At 38.5% G+C, this 9,422-nt stretch overlaps 1 non-coding gene across 1 annotated transcript; it reads left to right on the forward strand.

The window, feature by feature from the left end:
- Window positions 1-8,596: 8,596 nt before the first annotated feature.
- LOC131219777 (small nucleolar RNA R71) lies at window positions 8,597-8,703 on the forward strand. Its single transcript, XR_009158421.1, has one exon. It is a non-coding gene; the product is annotated as a small nucleolar RNA R71 (small nucleolar RNA).
- The last annotated feature ends 719 nt before the right edge of the window (window positions 8,704-9,422 follow it).

Consider the following 9,422-nt stretch of genomic DNA (forward strand, 5'->3'; position numbering starts at 1 on the left):
ACGAAGAAAACGTTGGCAGTGAACGTGAAGCTAATGGTTTGTACATCCTCGATGATCCGCAAACTCCAAGTGTGCTTCAACCATGTGCATTGCAGAGTCAGCTCGTAGTAGCAAATAAACATCATATTATGTTATGGCATAACCGGCTAAGTCACATTTCTTTTTCATTTATGAAACATTTGCTTCCAGCTTTATTTTCTGGTCAATCAGTTTCTAACTTTCAGTGTGAAATTTGTCAATTGTCCAAACATTGTAGAATTACTTATTAATGTTTTATTTAAACCAACCTGATTTAAATGATTTTAAACTCGCAAGTATACGAATCAAATGTAAATATGGTACGTATTACGAGATCGTTCCCACGAGGACTAGTTGTCACAATTCGAAATTTACGACTCTTCTTAACTAATCCAACAAATAGTTTAACGAACTAATAACAAAAATCTATGGAAAATAACTAAGAACAAGGAGCAAAATTCAATCAAGCAGAAGACTAGGACTTTCGAATCCACCCCTAATTATCCTAACCCTTGTTTTACTTGTTGATTCACCCTATTCAGATTGATATAAATTAAATAAATCACAAACTATGTCCTTGGTCGGGCACACAGAATGTGTAATCCCTTAAAGCATATGGATCACATCTTTCCATCCATGGTCAGGCATGAAGAGATGTAGATTCCTGTTTCTTCCTCTATAGGAAACCTGTTCATGGTCAGATACAAGCACCTAGAATAATATTTCAAACAACATCCATAACTAGACTTTGGTTATGCCCATAGCATAGAGAAGTAAGGAAATTCCAGTCAAGCACACTAGAGAAAGAAACAAATCAATCAAGTTAAAATTAAATCAACAAACAAGGATCATTCAAGTTAGAGGCTTCATCTCAGCCCTAGCTAAGGAATTTAGCTATCCATGTGATCAATTAGAAAGTAAGAAAAATAAAATTGATGAAATAAAAACATCCTTCTCTCCTCTTTCTTCTCTTTTCTTCTTTTTTCTTCTCTTTCTCTTCTCTAGATCTGTTCCCTGGCTCCCCTTTCTTCTCTTCTGCTTTTTTTTTCTCTCCAAACCGAGCTCTCCCTTTCTTATAGCAATGTAGGCGGTGGAGAGATGTGTTGGGATGCGTACAAAGAGTCGGTGGAAAGGTCTTTACGCACCAGTGTGCGTAACTTCTTTACGCAGCCAAGATGTCACTTGAAACAGCACCACTTTCCTTGCTCATTTTCCAAAGAAACACCATCCCTTGGGGCGTTTTTGAATGCTCTACACCATGGATAGTTCAGATATTGCATCTGATCAATGATGGTGGGCCATAACCGCCTGGAAATCCATTTCTTTCACGGACGTGCATAGGCTTACGCACGAGGCTGCGTTGACGTGATTGGTGGGCCCCACAGTAGTGTTTTCGAGTAAATCCACCCCGTCCATTAGATTCATCTCGAAAAACCATTTGGAATTGACTGGTTTTGGGTTAGATTCGATGTAGCACACATGGTTTTCTTCTCTGCCGTCTGTCTTGCGTTTGGACGGTTAAAAATCGATCTCTGCTATCATCTAAAATACTGCCACCTAGGCGATGGTAATATGGGCCATTATGGTCTAATAGACGGTCCAAATTGGACCTACGAATCGTGATGGTGGCCCACAACAGGGGACCGCAAGTCCCTGTTTCACGTTTTTGTGAAGCAGGAAACGAAAGTTTCCTTTTTTGGCTGGAGCTACGGGTCAAAGTCAGTTTGGCCCGACTTTGACTGCAATGCATGGCTAGTGCATTAGTTTATTATGCACACACTGTTCGGGTGGGGTCCACTGCGATATTTCTGAGAAATCCAATCCATCCATTTAATTGGCATCCCCATTTAAGGCGTTGAATCCGAATTTGAGGCATATCCAGATAGAATGTGGGCCCCGCTTAACGAATTATGGGGCTGATCTGGCCGTTGGGCCACTTTCTGAGATATTCAATATCTGAAAATTTATGTGTACGGTTAATTTATGGCCTCCAGGTCATGTATGAAGTTTCGAGCTAATCGGATGGCGGGAACCATGTGATCTTGCATTCTGCACCAATTTCGGGCCTCTTTAACGTGAATGGCTTGATTTTCTCGGATCCTTGGCATGTAAATTCTTCAGTCTTAGTTCTCTGGAGTGCGTCCCTTGCTCTGGTGACTTCAGAGTGTCAAATCCACGCTTGTAGTACTTTTTTTTCCATCAACGCTCCTGATTTCATCCTGCAATAAATATATAATTAAAATACTCCGTTAAGCATTATCATATACGTAAAATCAGGCAATAATCGGGGTCTGATAGGAAATATTCGACCCTCATCACAACCCCCAACTAGCATTTTGCTAGTCCCGAGCAAAACATGCAAAAAATAATTTCAGAAATTCACGACAATTTCTGTAAACCCAAGTGACTTGTGAACCTATAATTGAGATGCGAAAATTCTAGGATTCATGAATGGTGAGCAGTATTTTTTTCCTGGAATCAAGCTCATGGTACACTTCATAATCAAGTTCAAAATGTTAATCCATTAATTAGAATAATTCTAAACATCGAGTTCCATGAGTGTATAGTGTAATCTCGACTTACAATCATTAAGAGATCCAATTGTCAATTTCATGATATCATTGGTAATTAACAACGGAATTCATGACATCCAAACTTAAAACCAATACTTATCTCACAGATTAACTTTTCATTCTACCAGCCTTTGATTTTTTTTTTCTGAACAGTAACGCCAAGGAGGCGAATCAAGTCCTCACCTATAGGGAGCAAACCTATGGCAAAAACTTGTCGCCTAACTTTTTCAAATGACAACCATAGGGAATCGAATCTATACCTATAGGGAGCAAACCTATGGAGAAGATTATATGACTTACCCTTTCTTTCAATTCTTATTTATAGACCGAAGCTATAAAAAAATATTCAGGCTAGTTCCTTTCATGCTTAGTGATTACCAAGTTAATCATTCAATGTTGAAACGGAACCTTAATGTGCAACCAAGATGTGATATATGAGATCATAACTCAATCAATGTTTAAAAGTTCTAATCATGGGTTAACAATTCAAACTCAACTGTGAAATCTAACAGATGGTTGAATCCAAGAGTTATAAATTACCGACATTCTGTACCTTGCAATGTTAAAATCACATTTATCCTTCAAAATCACTTCAAATGCACAAGAAATTTCAGAAAAATTTAAAAATTTTCACAATTTGTGCTCAAGACCAAGAAAATACTGATGAGGTAACCTAATTGCCTACCCCCAACCTAAAATCTACATTGTCCTCAATGTAAAAGAAATAAACATGCAATGCTCATGAGACAACAAAAGTAAAAAAAAGGAGTGATGGACAAATAGTACCTGTATGAAAGAATCTACAGGCTTTCCAAAAAATATCCCTGTAAGAGCAAGTCAGCATAAGAGAGAAATTAACAAAAGCAAATGATAAAAACGCAAAAAGAAAATCATATCTATACCACTTTCACAGGTGCTCTCGATTGCATTTAGCGTATGCAACAAGCCTTTAAACCCCTAGGTTACCCCTAGTGGACGAGTTGTAGTCTCGTGAGGGTTTGCAGAAATGCTACCCACAAACATTGACCAATGAATGAGAAAAGTGAAATGGAATGAAAAACTGGGTTGCCTCCCAGGAGCGCTAAGTTTAACGTCTTCAGCCAGACAAGAATGGACCATGAATTAATCAATCTTGATAACCTGGGTCCGCCAAATAAATTTCCTCAACATCTTTGTTCACCAAATCATCTAAATATAGTATCAGCCGTTGACCATTTACTTTGAAGATATTCCCGTCTGTTAGATTTTGAATCTCAACTGCTCCATGAGGAAATACTTTTACTACTCGATACGGACCATACCATTGCGAACGTAGTTTTCCAGGAAAGAGGCGTAGTCTGGAATTGTACAATAATACTTTTTGGTTCGGTTCAAATGTCTTGCGAAGAATTGATTTGTAATAGAAGATTTTTGTCTGCTCTTTATAAATTTTTGTATTCTCATATGCCTCATTTCGAATTTCTTCTAACGCATTGAGTTGAAGTTTACAGTGTGATCCAGCCTTGTTTAAATCAAAATTAAAAGTTTTGATAACCCAATAAGCATGATGTTCTAATTCCACAGGTAAGTTACAGGCTTTCTCAAAGACAAGCCTGTATGGAGACATTCCAATCGGGGTTTTGAAAGCCGCACGATATGTCCAAAGAGCATCATTCAAACGTTGCGGCCAATCCTTATGATCGGGGCGAACCGTTTTCTCTAAAATTTGTTTAATCTCCCGATTTAACACCTCAACTTAACCACTTGTTTGTGGATGATATGGCGTTGCAACTTTATGAGTGATGGAATATTTCTTCATTAAAGATTCAAACGGTTTATTGCAAAAATGAGTACCCCCATCACTTATAATTGCTCGAGGAGTGCCAAAACGAGAAAAGATATTCTCTTTTAAGAAACGGACCACAACTTTGTGATCATTCATTTTACATGGCACTGCTTCAATCCACTTAGAGACATAGTCGACGGCCACAAGGATATACACATAACCGAATGACGGGGGAAATGGGCCCATGAAGTCAATACCCCAAACATCAAATATTTCAACAATGAGAATATTGGTAAGTGGCATCATGTTCCTATGGGAAATATTACCTGTACGTTGGCATCTATCACATGTTGAGCAAAAGGCATGGGTGTCTCGAAACAGTGTAGGCCAATAAAATTCACTTTATAAGACTTTCGCAGCTGTTTTCTTTGAACCAAAATGACCACCACATGCCTGGTCATGAAAAAAGGAGATTATACTATGAAACTCATTTTCAGGCACACATCTCCTAATAATCTGATCAGGACAAATTTTGAATAAGTATGGGTCGTCCTAAAAGAAATGTTTAACCTCAGTAAGAAATTTAGATTTATCTTGTTTAGTCCAATGAAAATGAAGTTGACCTGTAACAAGATAGTTTACAATATCCGCATACCAAGGTAATTGAGAAATAGTTAGAAGTTGTTCATCAGGGAAAGACTCGTTCATTGGCAAAGGATCCACTGTGGACTCCAAGACAAGTCTAGACAAATGGTCGGCTACCACATTTTCGGAACCCTTTTTATCCCGAATTTCAATGTCGAATTCTTGTAACAAGAGGATCCAATGAATCAATCAAGGTTTAACATCTTTTTTAATAAGAAGATATTTCAATGCTGTATGATTTGAGAACACTATAACTTTTGATCCTATGAGATACGACCTGAATTTGTCTAGAGCAAATATCACTGCTAACAATTCTTTTTTAGTGGTAGAGTAGTTAAGTTGAGCATCATTTAAGGTCCTACTAGCATAATAAATGACATGAGGCATTTTGTTCAATCTTTGTCCTAAGACGGCTCCAACAGCATAATCCGAAGCATCACACATAAGCTCAAAGGGTAAACTCCAATCAGGTGGTTGGATGATTGGAGCAGAAGTCAGTAAATGCTTCAACTTATCAAAAGCTTGCCAACACTCATCATTAAGGACAAAAGCAACATCTTTAGCTAGTAAATTGCATAAGGGTCGAGAAATTTTGCTAAAATCCTTAATGAATCTCCTGTAGAATCCCGCATGCCCTAAGAATGATCTAATCTCCTTAACCGTTCTGGGTGGAGGAAGACTAGAAATTAACTCAATCTTGGCTTTATCAACTTCAATACCTTTACTTGAAATAACATGCCCGAGTACAATCCCTTTTTGAACCATAAAATGGCACTTTTCCTAATTCAATACTAGGTTCATTTTTTCACATCTTTCCAAGACAAGAGATAGATGGTATAAACATTCATCAAATGAAGAGCCAAAAATTGAAAAATCATCCATGAAAATCTCAAGAAAACGCTCAACCATGTCTGAAAAAATACTCATCATGCATCGTTGGAAGGTCGCAGGCGCATTACACAACCCAAATGGCATACGCCGATAAGCATATGTACCAAAAGGACATGTAAATGTGGTTTTCTCTTGATCCTCGAGAGCAATGGAAATTTGATTATACTTGGAATAACCATCTAGGAAACAATAATAGTTGTACCCTGCCAATCTCTCAAGCATCTGATCTATGAAAGAAAGAGAAAAGTGATCCTTCCTTGTGATCAGGTTCAGTTTACGGTAATCAATACAAGCTCGTTAACCTGTAGTCATGCGAGTTGGCACTAACTCATTATCCCCATTCTTTTTCACCGTAATCCCAGACTTTTTGGGAACAACTTGAACTGGGCTGACCCATGTGCTATCCGAAATGGGGTAAATGATACCAACATCTAACAATTTTAGCACCTCAGCCCGAACGACCTCTTTCATGTTAGGGTTAAGCCTCATTTGCATTTCATGCGATGTTTTTGCATTTTCTTCAAGATGAATACGATGCATACACACCGTGGGGCTTATTCCCTTTATGTCCGCTATTGTCCACCCAATAGCTGCCTTATGTTCTGTAAGAACATTAAGCAACTTACCCTCTTGTTCTTTATCAAGGTTAGCAGCTATGATGATAGGTAGGGTTTTAGAAGGTCCTAAAAATACATACTTGAGAGTTTCAGGTAATTGTTTAAGGTCGACTTCGGGTGGTTTCTTAATAGACGGGACCGGTTTAGACTCAGAAGGTGGAAGAGGTTCCACTCTAACTTTCCATTTTGTTGTATCCATTTCCGGATTAAAGTCAAGCAATGCATTGACTTCTTGGATGGAACTTTCTATGTCAAAATCTATGCTAAAATGTGCTAAACAAGTCTCAAGAGCGTCTTCGGAAGATTCAAGGAAAGAGTCATACACTAGACTCTCAATCATGTTCACTTCAAATATATCATCTGAGTCTGACATTTATTGTCCGGCATTGAAAACATTGAGTTTAATCTTCATGTTTCCAAAAGATAGCTTCATAACTCCGTTCTTGCAATTTATGATTGCATTGGATGTGGCCAAGAATGGACGGCCTAAGATAACCGGGATTTGACTTGTAGGATTCTAGACAGGCTGAGAATCTAGAACGATGAAATCTACTGGAAAATAAAACTTGTCAACCTGGATTAACACATCTTCAATAACACCACGGGGCACCTTGATAGATCTATCAGGTAGTTGGAGTGTTATTTTGATTGATTTCAGTTCACCAAGTCCTAGCTGCTCATACACAGAATATGATAACAAATTGACGCTCGCCCCTAAATCAAGCAAGGCTTTCTCAACCTTATGATCTCCTATGACACAAGAAATGGTAGGAGCATCTGGATCCCTAAATTTAGGAGGGGCGTTGTGTTGAATCATGGAGCTGAGTTGCTCCGCAAGGAAGACCTTCTTATGAACATTCATCTTACACTTTTGAGTGCATAAATCTTTAAGAAATTTAGCGTAAGCAGGAACTTGCCTGATAGCATCAAGCAACGGAATGTTGATTTGCACTTGCTTAAACATGTCCAATATCTCATTAAAGTTGTTTCCTTTCTTAACCGGTGCCAGACGTTGAGGAAAATGTGCTTTAGGCACATAAGATGGCACATGAGTGGTTCCTGGAGAGTCAGAGTGTTGTTGGACTTTGGATGCACTAGTATGTCTCTCCATTTCATTTTGATCTTCCGCATTGGACTTTGATTCTACCCTAGGCATCTCTACTTTGTTATCAATCTGTTTACCGGACCTAAGGGTAATGATTGATTTGGCTTGCTCATGATATTGTTCTTGGTTCGAATTTGAGTCAATCTCATACTCTCCCTTTGGATTTGCCACAGGTTGACTAGGAAACTTGCCCTTCTCTCTCTCACTCAATGTGGCAGCAAGTTGACCCAATTGTACTTCCAACTTGGCAATGGATTGCGCATTTGCATGTAAACTCCGCTGGTTAGCTAGTAAAGTATGTTGGGTGTCTTTTTGAAATTGAAGTGAACTCTGCATAAAAAGATTGAGTGTATCCTCAAGAGATGGTTCCCTAGATTGTGGAGGTACTTGTTGATACTGCGGAAACTGCTGAGGTCGTTGACTGCCAACTTGGGGGTATGGTTGCCTTGGAGAATTTTCAGATGGTCCTCCTTGTTGTGGTCCTTTTGCCCAAGAAAAATTTGGATGCCTAGCCCACCCTGGATTGTAGGTGTCTGAGTAAGGATCATTCCCAGGTCTCCGAAAAGTGTTCATAGCATGTACTTGTTCAGAGAGAAATTCTGGAAATGCTGCACTAGATGGACAAGACTGTATAAGATGGGCGGGACTGGAACATATGGCACATGACTCAATTTGAGTTGTTTGTGGAGGTCCATTATTCATCATCAAAGCATCTACTTTCTTTGTCAGGCTATCAATCTTAGCATAAAGATCTGACGTGACTCCTACCTCATATATACCACCTTTCTTCTGTGGTTGAGGACTTCTTTCACCTCAATTTGCGTAGTCCCATTGCTGGGAATTTTCACACAAGGTTTCAAAGAAATTCCACGCTTTGACATCACTTTTGGTCATGAATGACCCTCCACTGGTGGCATCAATCATGCGATGGTTTTGGGGTGTTAGACCGTCATAGAACTATTGAACCTGTTGCCACTTTTCAAAACCATGGTGTGGACATTTAAGAAGCAAGTCCTTCCATCTTTCCCAACATTCATGAAAGTGCTCACCCTCTTTTTGTGTGAAATTCGTAATTTCTCTACGGAGAGTATTAGTTTTGTGAACCGGGAAGAACTTGTTTAAGAACTTCTTAAATAGTTGGTCCCATGTAGTGATAGACCCAAATCCTAGAGAATTCAACCATGCTTTCGCCTTATCCTTCAAAGAAAAAGGAAAAAGGCGCAAATGGATCGAATCGTCTGAAAAGTTTTGGAACTTAAAGGTGGAGCAAATATCTAAGAATTCTTTCACATGATGATATGGATCCTCCTTATCTAAACCATAAAAGGAGGGCAACAATTGTATGACCCCAGGTTTGAGTTCAAAGTGTACTGCTGTGGTGGCTGGCAACTCTATGCATGAAGGCACATTGAATTGAATAGGAGCTGAATAATCTCTAAGAGCTTTATTTCCATTCTCGTCCGCCATTTCAAATAGGATGTTTCTAAATCTTCTACGAAAGGTTCTTTTTATTTCAGGATCTAAAGGTGCTAGTTCTATGTTCAGAAATCTACGTCCTAGCATAAACTATGTTATTGCAATGTAAGAAAGAAAACTAAACTAAGATGCAACCTAAGAGAAATAAAACTAAAAATAAAAATTATGAATTCCTAAAAACAAGAGAAAGCTATGTAAACGAGAATTGGAAGGAAGAACCCAGATGATGAATGTCTGAAGATTTGAGAGCTCCTCCTTTTAAAGACAATCTTATTTAGCAGCTTCCTTCCTCAATTCCTGTAAACATAATAAAACAAAAATAAATTAAATTT

Source organism: Magnolia sinica, chromosome 11 (assembly GCF_029962835.1).
Source record: "Magnolia sinica isolate HGM2019 chromosome 11, MsV1, whole genome shotgun sequence".
In the NCBI taxonomy this organism is placed as follows: Eukaryota; Viridiplantae; Streptophyta; class Magnoliopsida; order Magnoliales; family Magnoliaceae; genus Magnolia; species Magnolia sinica.